Source organism: Bufo bufo, chromosome 6 (assembly GCF_905171765.1).
Source record: "Bufo bufo chromosome 6, aBufBuf1.1, whole genome shotgun sequence".
Taxonomy (NCBI): domain Eukaryota; kingdom Metazoa; phylum Chordata; class Amphibia; order Anura; family Bufonidae; genus Bufo; species Bufo bufo.
In genome coordinates, this window is record NC_053394.1 from 275,928,763 (window position 1) to 275,946,201 (window position 17,439).

The following is a 17,439-nucleotide window of genomic DNA, read 5'->3' on the forward strand; positions in this document are numbered from 1 at the left end:
CTCAGCTGATTGTAATGGTGAAGCAAGGAGCCATATGCTCCCCGCTTCACCATTCCTCTCAGATGCCGGCGCTCCCCAGCAGCAGCTCGATGCGGTCACACATTGCGCTGCTGGCTGTGTAAGAGGAGCCGGGAATCCGCTTTAGCTCCTGCTACACAACAAGCATGATGTGTGACCACGCTGTGCTGCTGGGGAGTGCCAGCAACTGAGTTGTGATCATCAGAGGAACCAGGTGAGTATTTACTGTTTGTTTGTTTGTTTTTTACTTCCTGTGAAGGGGGCACATGTGGACATAACTACTCTGAGGGGACACATTTGGGCATAAATAACTATGAAGGGGGCACTGCTGGGCATAACTCCTCTAAGTGGGCACATTTGGGTATAAATAGTCTGAGGGGGGACATCTTGGCATATCTACTGTGAAAGGGGCACGTATCTTGGCATAAGTACTCTGAGGGGGAAAATCTGGCCCTAACTACTATGAAGGGGCACATGTGAGAATAACTACTCTGAGGGGACGTATCTTGGCATAGCTACTCTGAGGGACCACAACTCGGCATAACTAATCTGAGGGGGCACATTTTGGCATATCTACTATGAAGGGGGGCACATATTTTGGCATAACTACTCTGAGGGGCACATCTTGGCATATCTACTATGAAGGGGGCACATATCTTGGCATAACTACTGTGAGGGGGCACATATCTGGGCATAACTACTGTGGAGGTGGCACATCTGGGCTTCAATGCTGTGAGGGGGCACATATCTGATGTAACTACTCTGAAGGAGGCACATGTGAGCATTACTACTGTGAAGGAGGCACAATGTGGGTATAACTACTATGAGGGGAACAATGTAGGCATTACTACTGTGAAGGGGGCACAGTGTGGGCATTACTACTGTGAAGGGTGCACAGTGTGGGCATTACTAATATGTGCTGGCACAAAGGGGGAATAATTACTATATGGGATGTGGGGACTCGCTCTGGTAGACAGGATTAGCGGACGCAGTATAGAGGCAACAACAAGTTCTTTGGATCAAACAGTTCAGTGTTTTATTCACACTTTAGGCAAATGACAAAACAAGCAGTTAAATTCAAACAAAAAGTCACCTTGCGGTTTTGGTGGTAATACACACCATGCGGCAATTCTGCCTCAAAGAGTCCTTGCTGATAAAAGCACCAACCTGTTTTCACGCCAAACAGGTAGCAAGCCTTCATCCAGACACAAGGCTTCCAGATCCCAACACAGACACCTGGCTTCTGAGCCCAGCTGCCTATTTAAGGACAGCCAGGTGCTGCCAAAACCCAGACCGACATTTAAAATCCAGTCCGGTATTTTACCTCACCTGGCTGTAAATCAGCCCGCAGCACATGCTGGGAGTAAAATACCTGTTTTCCCAGACCAAACCTCTCACTGTGTCACAGGGGGCATTAAAGGAGTTGTCTCACTTCAGCAAATGGCATTTATTATGTAGAGAAAGTTAATACAAGGCACTTATAATACTAATGTATTGTGATTGTCCACATTGCTTCCTTTGCTGGCTAGACTAAGTTTTCCATCACATTATACAATTCTCATTTATGACCACCCTTCAGTCCAGCATGGTGGCCATTCTTGCACACTATAGGAAAAAGCGCCAGCTTATGTGTGCTCCTGTGATTCCGGCCACCAGAAAGGCCAGTACTTTTTTCTATAGCTTTCTATAGTGTGCAAGCACAGCCGCCAATGCTGGATTGAAGGGTGGTCGTAAGCATAGAAACCAGAAGTGTGTAATGTGATGGAAAAATGTGTCTAGCCAGAAAAGGAAGCAATATGGATATTAACAATACCTTAGTAAATACCTTGTATTAAAGGGGTTGTACAAGTTATATTTATTGATGACCTATCTTCAGGATAGGTCATCAATATCAGTTCGGCTGGGGTCTGACACCCGGCACCCCCGCCGATCAGCTGTTTGAGGAAAAGGCACGCGCCGTGCCAGAGCTGCGTCCTCTTCATTGTTTACCTGGTAACCATTGCATCTGCAGCGGTGAGCAGGTGTAATTACACCCAAGCCGTCCCATTCATTTCAATGGTACGGATCGCTCCTATACAAGTGTATAGAAGCGATCCGTACCATTGAAATGAATGGGACGGCTTGGGTGTAATTACACCTGCTCACCGCTGCAGATGCAACGGCGAGCAGGTAAACAATGAAGAGGAGGCAGCGCCTTCTCTTCAAACAGCTGATCGGCGGGGGTGCTGGGTGTCGGACCCCAGCCGATCTGATATTGATAACCTATCTAGAGGATAGGTCATCAACAGGGACGGACTGGGACAAAAAATAAGCCCGGGCATTTTTGACTGAGCAGCCCAATCACATGACCCCCAACAAGCCCCACCCCCTTGCAGTCTAGGGGCGGAGCCAAAACCGGAAGCACAATTGAGAGGCAGGGCCAGCCACCAGTAAGATAGGAAGGCTTCAGCCAACACACAAGCTTCTTTGGGGGTCCCCAGGTGACTTTAGGGCTCTTAGTACGATCCGGCCACCTAATCCGGCAGAAAATGCAAGGAATCGACTGGACACAAAGCACAGCATGCAGCGGTTTATGTCCCGCTGATTCTCTGCATTTTTCCCAGATTGTGGCCGGATCTCTGCCGTACCCCATTATAGTTAATGGGGCTGGCAGGCATTCTGTCTGCATCCAGCAGTGCCGGATCCAGTGAATTCTCAGCTGGAACAGCCTGCCGGGATCACTAACGCAGATGTGAAAGTAGCCTAATACAGCGCCCCATACCTCTTATATCCAGTGACGTCTCCTCTGATGTAGATGTTTTCTTTCTTCATCTTCTCCATTCAGACCAGACCACCGTGATAATTTCTTTCAGCCATCTCACGTCTCTGCAGAGTTTGACAGACATCTTAGTTTCCTACTTTTCCATCATCCTCCAATTAACATCCCATCATGCACCCCCAATACTGAGAAGCTGTGCTCCCCAAAACTATACTGCAAAAAGAAGTGTGCTAAGCTGATGCTGTGCCAGGGTGCCCCCAAAGTAATGGTGCTCCCAAAGTCCCAACAATAGTAATTATTTCTTTGCCAGAGTGCATTTAGTAGTAATAGTGCTCCTACTGTGCCCCCAACAGTAATTGTGTCCCACAAGTAATAATGCTCCCATAGTCCCCCAGTTGTAATAAAGCCCACCATAATGCCCCGATAGTAATAATTCTCTTTATAATGTGTGACAGTAGAACCCCCCCCTTATAATGTGCACCAGTACAAAAAATGCCCCGTTGTGTGGCAGTAAAAAAAGAAATACCTCCTCTTAGTGCCCCAGTAGAGCCAATGTCCCCAGAGTGCCCTCATGTGTTCCAATGACCCGTACTGTGTGCCACTACAAAAAACACTTAGTGCCACCAGTTGAGCTTAGGTGCCCATAGTGACCTTTTAATTTGTGCCAGTATAAAATACTCCTATATAGTCCCCCCAGAAGATGCCCCCATAGTGCTCCTTCCCCTTCTCCATAGTGCCCTCCATAATGTGGCACTATAAAATGCCCCTATAGACTGCCCCACATAGATACCCCCATAATGCTCCTTTCCTTCCTTCCCCATAGTGGCATCAAAATGGGTGCCAGTATTAAATGCCCCTATATAATGCCCTCATAGTGCTCTTGTCCCCCACTTCTCCATAGTGCCCACCTATAATGCGTGCCAGTATATAGGGCCCCCAGTAGATGCCCCCATAGTGCTCCTTCCCCTCTTCTCCATAGTGCCCCCCCATAATGTGCCAGTATATAGGGGCCCCATAGTGCTTCCCCTCTTCTCTATAGTGCCTTCGTATTGTGCCAGTATATAGCCCCCCCATATTGTGCCAGTATATATGGCCCCATAGTGCTTCCCCTCTTCTCCATAGTGCCGACCCCCCCCCCCCATATTGTGCCAGTATATAGGGCCCCATAGTGCTTCCCCTCTTCTGCATAGTGTCCCCCCATATTGTGCCAGTATATAGGGTCCCACAGTGCCCCCCCCATATTGTGCCAGTATATAGGGCCCCATAGTGCTTCCCCTCTTCTCCATAGTGCCCCCCCTCCATGTTGTGCCAGTATATAGGGCCCCATAGTGCTTCCCCTCTCCTCCATAGTGCCCCCCCATGTTGTGCCAGTATATAGGCCCCCCATATTGTGCCAGTATATATGGCCCCATAGTGCTTCCCCTCTTCTGCATAGTGCCCCCCCCATATTGTGCCAGTATATAGGGCCCAATAGTGCCCCCCCCATATTTTGCCAGTATATATGGCCCCATAGTGCTTCCCCTCTTCTCCATAGTGCCGACCCCCCCCCCCTATATTGTGCCAGTATATAGGGCCCCCACCCCCCTTCTTGCCACAGTATAGTATAAAATTAAATAATAAAAACAATAAACTCATATACTTACCTCCATGCTGCTGTCAGCGATGCGATGCAGGCCTCTTCCGGCCTGTGTCCCGCGCTGTACGGCTCGGGCGGCGCCCGCGATGACGTCATCGCTCCGCCTGCACCGGCCTCTGATAGGCTACAGGCACTAGGCCTGTAGCCTATCAGAGGAATGGGCAAGGGAGACGCCTCTCCCCTGCTCCATTCATCTGTATCGCTGTCCTGAGGACGGCGATACAGATGAATATGGAGATGAGCGCTTCCACAATGGAAGCGCTCATCTCCACTCCTGCCCGGCTGCTGATTGTGTTCGGCCCGGCCCACCAGGCGGCCCGGCCCACCGGGCAAATGCCCGGTCTGCCCTATGGCCAGTCCGGCCCTGGTCATCAATAAATATAACTTGGACAACCCCTTTAACTTTCTCTACATGATAAATGCTGCTGAAGTGAGACAACCCTTTTAAGAGGACTGGGTGTGTATAGTTATTGTGACAAAACTAACCTCGCCACTGGGTTTTGGAGGGGCCTGTTTGCCAGTCTCTTGCCTCAGGATTATGGCCCATATACTAACTTTGAAGGAGAAGATAGACCAGCCGCACAGCCTAAATCTGTGGAACTGTTTTGGGCAGGAAAGCCATGATTGCGGTCTGCCAAATGTGACTTCCATGGAATTCGGGAACCCCTGCTCGGATCTGGGTGATTTTTGGATATGTTTTAAATTATGGGGATATGTGGGGTTTTGAGGTATTTTCTGTGTTTTGGGAAAAATGTGTGTTTTCTGCCTGTGAGTGATTAAGTTAGCCCATTATGTTTGGTAATTGTATCACAGGCAGAGCCATTGTGTTTTGTTAATTCTGTTTAGTAATTGTATCACATGCAATGCCCATTGTATTTTGTTGATTGCCTCACAGGCAATGCCCATTGTATTTTGTTGATTGCGTCACAGACAGAGGGGGTTGGTTGCTGGGAAGGTTTCTGTAACGGAACGCCTAGCACCCCGACCGGGTACCTCCGTCGATAGATGCTCCTTGTGCTTCCAGAGGACTCCAAGCACTCCACTCGACACCGTCAGCACTGCAGACCCCACGAACCGCCACAGCTTGGTTGGGGTCTCACCGTCCTCCACCAACGCTGGACCCAAGACTGGGCTTCAGCTTCCAGTGGGTGAACCTCTCCTAATTCCAGAGACAGGAACCAGGAGCAAGCTCTTACAAGAGCTTATACTCAGGGGAGTATTATGATATAGCAATCCCCAAGAGTGTAGTTATCCCATGAGCCAAACATGAGCCAAGACTTCATGAAGGTATAAAACAGGAACTCCCTTTATTTTAACACACAAGCATTTTATACACATCTCCCAACAATGTTACCACCCACAGGGTTTTGTAAAAACAGCCAATCACATGTACCTACAGTATTCAACCTTCCCAGCAATTGTACACAAAATCCCCTTCCCTCTATCTGTAACGCAATAAACAAAATACAATGAGCATTTGTCTGAGACGCAATTAACTAACACACGCATTGTCTGAGACGCAATTAACTAACACAATGAACGTTTGTCTGAGACGCAATCCACAAAATACCATTACCAAACGTAATGGACTAACTTGAACCCTGGTCTAATTCGTGGGGGTGGGAGTTCAAGTTAGTCCAAGTCCTTTGTGAACAAATGAGGCCTGGCTGATGAGAGGGCCCATAATCCTGGGGCAAGAGGCGGGCACGCAGCCCCCTCCAAAACCCAGTGGCGAGGTTGGTTTCGCCACACATCTCCCCCTCCCAGGGAAGAATAACCAGATACCTGACCTCACGGTCAGTACCTGAGTTAGTTTGGCAGTCCACCCACAACCCAATACTGGATCTGTTAAATTTTTGGGCCTGGCTCTGTTCTGTATGTCCCCAGCTGTTGAGTGGGCATCTGCGACTCCTTGCTTCCTTGTGGTTCTCTACCTTGGAGCTGTAGGTACTTGGTGGGCAGAGGCCGACTGCGCTCTGCCCAGATGCCAGCTCTTCCGCTGGGGTAGCCAGTGGGGAGTCAGCCTCTGGACACGAGGATAGAGGAGGGCAGAGGCCGACTGCGCTCTGCCCAGATGCCAGCTCTTCCGCTGGTGTAGCCTGTGGGAAGTCCGGCTCTGGAGAAGAGGATAGGGGAGGGCAGAGGCCAGCGGCGCTCTGCCCTGATGCCAGCGCTTCAGCTGGGGTGCATGGTGCCAACTCCTGCTGGGTAGTAACTGAATGGTTAGGGCAGAGGCCAGCGGTGCTCTGCTCTGATGCCAGCTCTTCTGCTGGAGAGGGGTCAGTGGGGTTTAAAGCCTTACCCACTACCCTCAGTATTGGGCTGGGAGAGAGCTGTGGAGGGGGGCTATCACTTACCCCCTCCTCTGGATACCCCATCTGCCGCTGGGGAGAGAGACCAGCTGTCTCCACTACCAGTGATTCTGGTTGTTGCAGAGATGAGGGACCCACAATCTCCTCTCCCTGTACTCCCAGTGGCAGTCGGGGATCTGGGCCGCCTGCCCAGCCACCCTGTTGGGACGGTGGAGTGACTACGGTCCCATCTCCACCTGCCGACTGGGGTTCCTCCCAGTACCAGTCTATGAAGTCCCCTACCTCCACAGTTTGTGAGGAAGTAGGGGATACCTCAGCTGTGACTTGCCAGGGGTAGGGCTGCAGGTCTGGGCCTGGTATCCAACTGTCTTGCATCTTGCGCTGGGCTTGAATGGAGCGAAACAACTGTTGATAATCTTGCTCCAGTTCCCACTCCCTTTGGACCAGAAAGGTCAGATCTGCCCTCACCCCACTAGTTGTAGGCCAATTGTGCAAGTCCTACCTGTAGTCAGTAATGTCCCAAAATCTAGACTCTTCTGTGCTCCCAAAGTCAATGTCTTCAAAAGACTCCCACAATAACCCAGGGCAATTATATTCCTCACCTTCGGGCTTGGCGTACTCCTCCATCCATGGAGACTGTCGTACTTTGTCCCACCATAGTGCTTGGTAAGCGTCATCCAGCCAGGTTTCCTGCCATACCAGTGTCTCAAGCTCTGACACCCACTCCATCAATGGTTGCTCTCCCAGTAGAGGTAGTCACAGCGCCAATCGCATTCACAATCTCTGCTCCTTACTGGGAAGACTCTCACCCTTCCGACGCTGCACATCCTCCAGGGCCTGGTGCCATACGCCTTTCCGCTCGGCATCCCTGTAATCCGGGTGATCTTCTTCATGGAATGCTGTGCAGGAACCAACGGCATCCATATCGCTGTAGCCAGGGGCGCTGTACGGATACTAGCGTTGCCCTCAATATACTCCACAAACGGTGTCTCCAAGCTGCTTCTCCTCACACTAGGACGCCATCCCACTGCTTGCCACCAATGTAACGGAACGCCTAGCACCCCGACCGGGTACCTTCGTCGATAGATGCTCCTTGTGCTTCCAGAGGACTCCAAGCACTCCACTCGACACCGTCAGCACTGCAGACCCCACGAACCGCCGCAGCTTGGTTGGGGTCTCACCGTCCTCCACCCACGCTGGACCCAAGACTGGGCTTCAGCTTCCAGTGGGTGAACCTCTCCTAATTCCAGAGACAGGAACCAGGAGCAAGCTCTTACAAGAGCTTATACTCAGGGGAGTATTATGATATAGCAATCCCCAAGAGTGTAGTTATCCCATGAGCCAAACATGAGCCAAGACTTCATGAAGGTATAAAACAGGAACTCCCTTTATTTTAACACACAAGCATTTTATACACATCTCCCAACAATGTTACCACCCACAGGGTTTTGTAAAAACAGCTAATCACATGTACCTACAGTATTCAACCTTCCCAGCAATTGTACACAAAATCCCCTTCCCTCTATCTGTAACGCAATAAACAAAATACAATGAGCATTTGTCTGAGACGCAATTAACTAACACACGCATTGTCTGAGACGCAATTAACTAACACAATGAACATTTGTCTGAGACGCAATCCACAAAATACCATTACCAAACGTAATGGACTAACTTGAACCCTGGTCTAATTCGTGGGGGTGAGAGTTCAAGTTAGTCCAAGTCCTTTGTGAACAAATGAGGCCTGGCTGATGAGAGGGCCCATAATCCTGGGGCAAGAGGCGGGCACGCAGCCCCCTCCAAAACCCAGTGGCGAGGTTGGTTTCGCCACAGTTTCAATACTGTAAATGCATGTAATTGGCTAATGTATAAACTGTTGCAGTCTTCCACAAGGTCCCCAGGGGGAGTGTCCCTTGCTGGAAGACCTGCATAAAAGGCTGACATGTAGCCCCATTAAAGAGTTCCTGTTTTACCCTCAACAAAGAGCCTCGTCTCATCTGTGGGGGAGGGGGGAAGAAAGGCTGTATCTTCACTGGGGAATGCTATACGCTGTATACTCCCCTGGCTATAATCACTGAGCTCTTTTAAGAGCTTGTTCCTGCATCGCTCTCTGAAGGAAAAGAGGATCACCCACTGGAGCCTGGAGCCTTGTCGTAGGTTCAGGGTGGGTAGGAGACGGCGAGACCCCAACCAAGCTGCGGCGGTTCATGGGGTCTGCAGTGCTTACGGTGTCAAGTGGAGTGCTTGGAGCCCTCGGGAAGCACTAGGAGCATCCATCAACAGAGGTGCCAGGAGATCCGTTACAGTTATGCTTTGAGTAAAGTTAGAGGTGTGGCCAAGTGTCACATATCGGGGACCAGACTGGCCCACCGCGTCACGTTACAAGGGTTGCCCAAGCCCTTCAGGCCGATTCACCTCACGCCCTCACACGCTGTTACGCCCTACGCCAGGCCATAACTTGAGCATAAATCGCTACCTGAAGCCTGCAAGCATACCCACGCACTAACACGAAACTTTCACTGCCACCACCCGTCAGTTATAAGGTCGACAGGACACCCCTGAGTGTTCTACTCGCAAGCAGACACCCACACGATAGCAAGCCTCACGAAAAAACAACATACAACCTCAGACTGCACACACACTCTTCATCGAGCTAACAGGTTCTTAAAGGAACACTGACAGGCCAAATCAGCATATATAGTTAGATATATCACATTACAGGTCTTATAGAGTCTTTTAAAAGCATATAACTATCCCCCCTGTCCACCTTATAAAGAGCGAAATATAAAGTTTTATAACCTGCTTCTGCGGTCAGCAATCTGCCCAAGGGGCGGCGTTTCATGTGAAAATGCGCCCAGCCAGCCTTCCCAACTGCCGTTCTTAAGCCCCGCACAGCTCATCATTATTCACTTCGCTGGGCGGCGGCTAGAACTCTCCCCAGTCCCGATCCTGCGCCTGCGCAATTCAATCCTCCGGGCATCGTTCATGCCCAATCTTCTGCGCCTGCGCCCCGCCGTCGGACGCACTATAATTAACCCCTTATATGATGTGAGTGAGCAGCGCTCTGAAGCGCTGCTCTGAACAGTGCATGGCTGAGGCTGCAGCTGCCTCGAAGACGCAGGCTGGTGTGTGTACGCAGGCGCGATCTAACGGCATGGCGGGGCGCAGGCGCAGAAGATTGGGCATGAACGATGCCGGGAGGATTGAATTGCGCAGGCGCAGGATCGGGACTGGGGAGAGTTCTAGCCGCCGCCCAGCGAAGTGAATAATGATGAGCTGGGCGGGGCTTAAGAACGGCAGTTGGGAAGGCTGGCTGGGCGCATTTTCACATGAAACGCCGCCCCTTGGGCAGATTGCTGACCGCAGAAGCAGGTTATAAAACTTTATATTTCGCTCTTTATAAGGTGGACAGGGGGGATAGTTATATGCTTTTAAAAGACTCTATAAGACCTGTAATGTGATATATCTAACTATATATGCTGATTTGGCCTGTCAGTGTCCCTTTAAGGTTACAAGACAAACCATCAAACTTTTAGGTTTAATGTATAAAAAATAGACAGTACTTGGTTACAAAAAAAATATTAACAAGAGGCATACATAAATGGCAAACAATTGTAAAATAAAAAGGAGAAAACAAAGAAAGTTCTTATACTTAACATTTGTGTGGTAAAAGTCCTTTCCTCCCAGGAGATTTAGGCAGAGTAATGGTGCACAAAACCAATTCGATTGGATAGCCCACTGCTGCCACCAATATGTGACGAATACCACCCCTCGTGCTCCGACTGACGTTGGACATCAACGATGTCGAGCTCACGAGATACGGTATGGTCACTGGTAATTAAGTTGTGACGTTATTCCCTGGAGGAGCGGGTAAGGTCAGTCTTGGTACAGTTTTCAGAGACTCCTCCTATCCACACGGGCACAGAGAGGCAACATGCTGAGCCTTTTCACTGCCCCAGTGAAACAGCGCGTTCTCAGCCCGGAAAGACTGCCACCAGTTCCTTGTTTGATATAAGCCCGGTCCGCTAACAGGATTACATAGGGTAAGAAACCAACCTGCGGTAGCGTATTACTAGGCCGAAACACAGACATGAGGATTTGTGCTCGAGATACCAGACAGCACAAGATTAAATTATATATTTAATCGCCTTAAGGGCCCACTAGACAATACACTATACCCACAAGGAATATATACAGTGATCTGAGGTTACAAATACAGGTGGTATGGTACAAACAGGGTTAAGCAGAACAAAAGTCAGTTTACCAGATAGATCCTTTTGGGTTGTGATGAGTTCTTAGCTGTATTCACATAGAGGGCAGTGATGTCAGCAGGTTGCAGGTCCCTCTAAACACATGGCACGATGTGACCCTCCTTCAGAGAAAAGACACGCCTGCTTGCTTGCACAAGCCTTTTAACCTGTAGCCGGACCCTCCCCTCCCGGCCTCAGGGAAGGGTCCACTCCCCCTCTTCTGGGCTGGCAGCAAATGACCCACAAAACACTTTTGGGTTCATAGCTCCAAACCAGAAGGTCATAGGGAGATGGTTCTGGGACCAACAGACCTGCCTGGGTTCCGGCTACAAGTAGAGTCCAAGCATGGTACCATTATTGGGTTTCTGTGGGGAGATATGTATATCTCCCTTCCCTGGCCTCCCACCGCCAGACTATGACCACGGGCCTGTTCATTGTGGCCACAGGGACACAAATGTGTATCTGGTTTATGTATGTAATGCATGGGCGATTCATAATTCCTCATGAACCGCCGGTTCCAACCTGTCTGATAATCTGAGTGAAGTGGTGAATGAATTAGACCCCCTGCAGGGACGCTTTTCCTGTTTCTTTAGCTGGGTTCCTGACTGGCTGAATGGAAGTGTGAAAAGTTGTAAACACTGGTGGACTGCTAGAGGTCCTCTGCCATCTGCTGGCTTTGAAGCAGGGCCCCCCTGTGGAGCTCACTACCTCTGCTACCTTGCAGCTGATGGCTGGTGTGGGAACATGGCTGACAGTAAATATTAATCCATATTCCTCACACCTAGTATGAAAAGAATTGCCATGGCGCGCTATGCGCTGCACACGGTGTCCCTCTTTGCAATTTTCTAAAGTTGTGAGGTACGAGATATGTAATTCTACACACCCCTGTTAAAATGTCAGGTTTCTGTGCTGTAAAAAAAATTAGACAAAGATAAATCATTTCAGAACTTTTTCAACCTTTAATGTGACCTATAAACTGTACCACTCAGTTGAAAAACAAACTGAAATCTTTTAGGTGGAGGGAAGAAAACAAAAATTACTAAAATATTGTGGTTGCATAAGTGTGCACACCCTCTTATAACTGGGGATGTAGCTGGGTTCAGAATTAAGCAATCACATTCAAAATCGTGTTAAATAGGAGTCAGCATACACCTGCCATCATTTAAAGTGCCTCTGATTAACCCTAAATAAAGTTCAACTGCTCTAGTTGGTCTTTCCTGAAACTTTCCTGGAATTTTCTTAGTCGCATCCCACAGCAAAAGCCATGGTCCACAGAGAGCTTCCAAAGCATCAGAGGGATCTCATTGTTAAAAGGTATCAGTCAGGAGAAGGGTACAAAAGAATTTCCAAGACCTTAGATATACCATGGAGCACAGTGAAGATAGTCATCATAAAGCGGAGAAAATATTGCCCAACAGTGACATTACCAAGAACTGGACATCCCTCCAAAATTGTTGAAAAGACAAAAAGAAAACTGGTCTGGGAGGCTACCAAGAGGCCTACAGCAACATTAAAGGAGCTGCAGGAATATCTGGCAAGTACTGGCTGTGTGGTACATGTGACAAGAATCTACTGTATTCTTCATATGTCTGGGCTATGGGGTAGAGTGGTAAGACGAAAGCCTTTTCTTACAAAGAAAAACATCCAAGCCAGGCTACATTTTGCAAAAACACATCTGAAGTCTCCCAAAAGCATGTGGGAAAAGGTGTTATGGTCTGATGAAACCAAAGGTTGAACTTTTTGACCATCACCTCTTCACTTTTTGCACATCACCAAAAGAACACCATACCCACAGTGAAGCATGGTGGTGGCAGCATCGTGATTTGGGGCTGTTTTTCTTCAGCTGGAACTGGGGCTTAAGTTAAGCTAGAGGGAATTATGAACAGTTCAAGTCAGAAAACCAGTCAGTATCTGGTGTGGCCACCATTTGCCTCACGCAGTACAACACATCTCCGTCGAATAGAGTTGATCAGGTTGTTGATTGTGGCCTGTGGAATATTGATCCACTCCTCTTCAATAGCTGTGCGAAGTTGCAGAATATTGCCAGAAACTGGAACGCGCTGTCGTATACGTCGATCCAGAGCATCCCAAACATGCTCAATGGGTGACATGTCCGGGGAGTATGCTGGCCATGCAAGAACTGGGATGTTTTCAGCTTCCAGGAATTGTGTACAGATATCACGGTCGGCGTGGCTATCACATACGTGACACAGAGGGAGGGAACGAGGAAGGCCCTGCCCAAGTGAGAGGGAAGATGGTGACCCCTGACTCACCTGGCAGCTGGCACCTGGCTGCCCTGACGTCCCTAGACGGGTTCCTCACCCGTACGCCGATCACGTGCCTAAAGCCCTGGCTTTCCCTGAGCTGAGCCCTAGGTAGTGAACAGGGCGATGGGAACACTAGTCCGCACCACTAACTCTAAGGGAAAACACCAAGGGGAGGACAGACAACACAGACTCAACATATATTCCCAGGTGGGCGACAACAGGAGACAACAATAAGCCAAACAGGGATCCGGAGGGTAGCACACAGGAACAACAACCAGGATTAACCACTCCAGTGGGTCAGTATAGATGTCCAGGCAGGAAGCTCTATAACTGGCAACTAGAGAAGTGTGAGGGGAGAATATAAGGAGGTAGGGAGTGGCAGACACGAAACAGCTGAGGAGGAGAAGCTACGGATCCCTGAGAGAGACAAAAAGGATAGCAAGGCAAACACAGAAAACAATAACTAAGAAACACCATGATCTTTAGATATAGAGCGCGCAGCCACCCGCTGCGACTTCCTGACCCCGGGTATAACGGAGTCAGACGTGGCTCTTGATACCCTCGTGACAACAGATCCTTGCAATTATCATGCTGCAACATGAGGTGATGGTCGTGGATGAATGGCACAACAATGGGCCTCAGGATCTCGTCACGGTATCTCTGTGCATTCAAAATGCCATCAATAAAATGCACCTGTGTTCGTTGTCCATAACATATGCCTGCCCATAACATAACCCCACCGCCACCATGGGCCACTCGATCCACAACGTTGACATCAGCAAACCGCTCACCCACACAACGCCACACACGCTGTCTGCCATCTGCCCTGAACAGCGAAAACCGGGACTCATCCATGAACAGAACACCTCTCCAACGTGCCAGAAGCCATTGAATGTGAGCATTTGCCCACTCAAGTCGGTTACAATGACTAACTGCAGTCAGGTCCAGACCCCGATGAGGACAACGAGCATGCAGATGAGCTTCCCTGAGATGGTTTCTGACAGTTTGTGCAGAAATTCTTTGGTTATGCAAACCGATTGTTGCTGCAGCTGTCCGGGTCGCTGGTCTCAGATGATCATGGAGGTGAACATGCTGGATGTGGAGGTCCTGGGCTGGTGTGGTTACACGTGGTCTGCATGTGTGAGGCCGGTTGAATGTACTGCCAAATTCTCTGAAACGCCTTTGGAGATGGCTTATGGTAGAGAAATGAACATTCATTGCACGGGCAACAGCTCTGGTAGACATTCCTGCAGTCAGCATGCCAATTGTACACTCCCTCAAACGTTGCGACATCTGTGGCATTGTGCTGTGTGATCAAACTGCACATTTCAGAGTGGTCTTTTATTGTGGGCAGTCTAAGGCACACCTGTGCAATATTCATTCTATCTAATCAGCACTTTGATAGACCACACCTGTGAGGTGGGATGGATTATCTTGGCAGAAGTGCTCACTAACACAGATTTAGACAGATTTGTTAACAATATTTGAGAGTAATGGGTCTTTTGTGTATGTAGAAAATGTTTCAGCTCATGCAAAATGGGAGCAAAACCGAAAGTGTTGCGTTTATATTTTTGTTCAGTGTATATATATATTGTGAGGCAGTGACAGGAGTCATTTATGATGGGAGATATGTGTCACCCAAAATGCTGCAGGAAGCATTTTAAAAGAGGTTTTGTTTGCACCGGGAACGTGTCACCAAGGTGCCCGGCCTTGGTGGAGTAAAGGCCCCTAGATTAGGTGTCAAGGGTGTCTTCACACAGTGCGGATTACACGTGACATTTCCTCGTGGATTTTGTTCATAAAAAACATGGCATAATACAGAACCAGCAAAGTGTATATGATTAAACAAATCTCATGTACACTTTGGTTTTTCTTAGGGGCATGTCAATTGTTTGTGCGATTCCACATCTTCTGTAAAGTGGTTTTCCATAGACTTCAATGGGATGGTTTACATAAACCAAAAATCTGCACCACAAAATGCATAAAAACTGCACAAAAACTCACCAAAACCACAATAAAAAGTGCAGATTTATGTGCAGATTTCTTGCAGAACGTATCTATGTTTTGCGCACTGCAAAATAGGCTACAGTCGTGTGCATGTGCCCTAAAGAACAGATATTTCTCCTCTATTTTAGAATTTACTCCAAGTTTGGGCTTCCAAAACTACAGCGGCCGTACCCTCATATATTCAACCGAGCTCCGATAAACAGGAGGAACAAGCAAAACAAGACAAGCAGCAAATCCCCAGAGATTAGATCTCACTGATGGTCACTTTGAAATTCACAGTCAGGCATTTTAGTATTATAGTGTACAAACATAAAAAAACTTATAAAATTCAATTTTTATTTAGACAGGAGGGTAGGCTAGCCATAAAACGTGGCACTTAATTTTCGGCAAAAATATTGTTTTGTTACAGTATAAAATGTGATTGAATATTGTGAATATTATTCATGTCTCTTAAAGGGGTTGTCTCCCCATCTTCCCCCACTCAGCCCCTCTAACATGAACATTTCTCGCAGGGCAAGGGCTTTTTCTGGAGATCCAGTGACGTTCCGGGCTCTCCATGGGTAAGCTAGGCGGAGGCTTCCACCTAGCAGTGAGCCCGGTGACATAACTGGCACTAATCAGAGCCGGCACTAATCAGAGCGGACATCCAAACAAAAAACCTGAAAATGCTCTGATGCTTATCTCAGAGGGGTAGCTGAGGGCTGGACCACTTGGACATCCAGCGATCCTGAGTACAGCCAGAAGCCTACAGCCCGTACACACATGAATTTGGTCTGGAGTTTTATTAACCACTATAAAAATGCCATAGAAACTTCTTGCATATTTTTCCATACAGCATGCGGTTTTTATGATTTTTTTTTTGTGGCTTTATTTTTTCAAAGCTGTGGATGGTGTGTGTTTATTAGCCTTTTTCTTTTACAGAAAAGTAAAAACACCATTGTTTCAACATGCTGCATTAGAAGAAAAATGAAAAAGCCACCAGCCAAAAATGTCCTGGATATAGAATTTCCCATAACTTTCATCCAACATCTGCAGCTGGTGTTTTTCTTTCAACAAAAAAACGCCACAAAAAAATGCAAGTGTGGAGAAAAAAAAACCATGCTCAGTTTTTTCCCCTCCTTTCCTGACGTTTTAGTCCCCTAGATATCCATTGTTTTTTTTTTTTTTCTCTCCGCTTAACACCTTAAGATCCCAGGACGAGAATGCTCATCCTAAGGCCTCCTGCACACGAATGTGTGCTTCCCGGTTGCCGTATTGCGGACCGCATTTGCGGATCCGTAATACACGAGCACCGTTCCGTGTACATTCCGCATCACGGATGCAGACCCATTCACTTCAATGGGTCCGCAAATCCGGAGATGCGGAATGGTGCGGAACGGAACCCTACGGGAGCACTATGGAGTGCTTCCGTGGGGTTTCGTCCCATACTTCTGTTCCGCAAAAAGATAGAACATGTCCTATCTTTTTGCGGAACAGCCAGGTCGCGGACCCATTAAAGTAAATGGGTCCGCGATCCGCTGCAGCTGCCCCACTGACGGTGTTCATGCATTGCGACCCGCATTTTTCGGGCCGCAGCAAGACCACGGGGCGCACACGTTCGTGTGCAGGAGGCCTTAATGGCTGGTACTTTGCGCACCAGGACGAGTATTCTCGTCCTGCGGTCATTCCTCCCCCCATGAGCAGTCCGGCAATCAGCAGCACGGATCTGGCTGTTACTGACAGCCGAATCCCTGCTGCATCCACCAGCATCGGTGATAATGCTGATGCCGATGGATTAACCCCTCATATGCCGCGGTCAGCGCTGACCGTGGCATATGGGAGGTTTGCCCTCCCTCTCCTTAGCCATCTGGTCCCGCAGGCTGGTTCTCATAGACAAACTATCAATGTATTACACTGTGTAATACACTGATAGTTAATGCAGTACAATACAGATGTATTGTGCTGCATTGAAACAGGGATCAGACCCTGTAATGTCCCATATTGGGACAAAAATAAAAAATATTAAATGTGAAATAAAAGTGTTTTTAACAATAAAAAAAAACCTAAGTTTTAATTTAAAAAAATATCACATGATCCACCCCGTCTGGTCAACACCATAATTTTTTTTTTTTTTATAAAAACTGTGCTAAAAAAAGCCATTTTTTGGTACCTTTCATCACAAAAAGTGTAATACCAAGTAATCAAAAAGTAG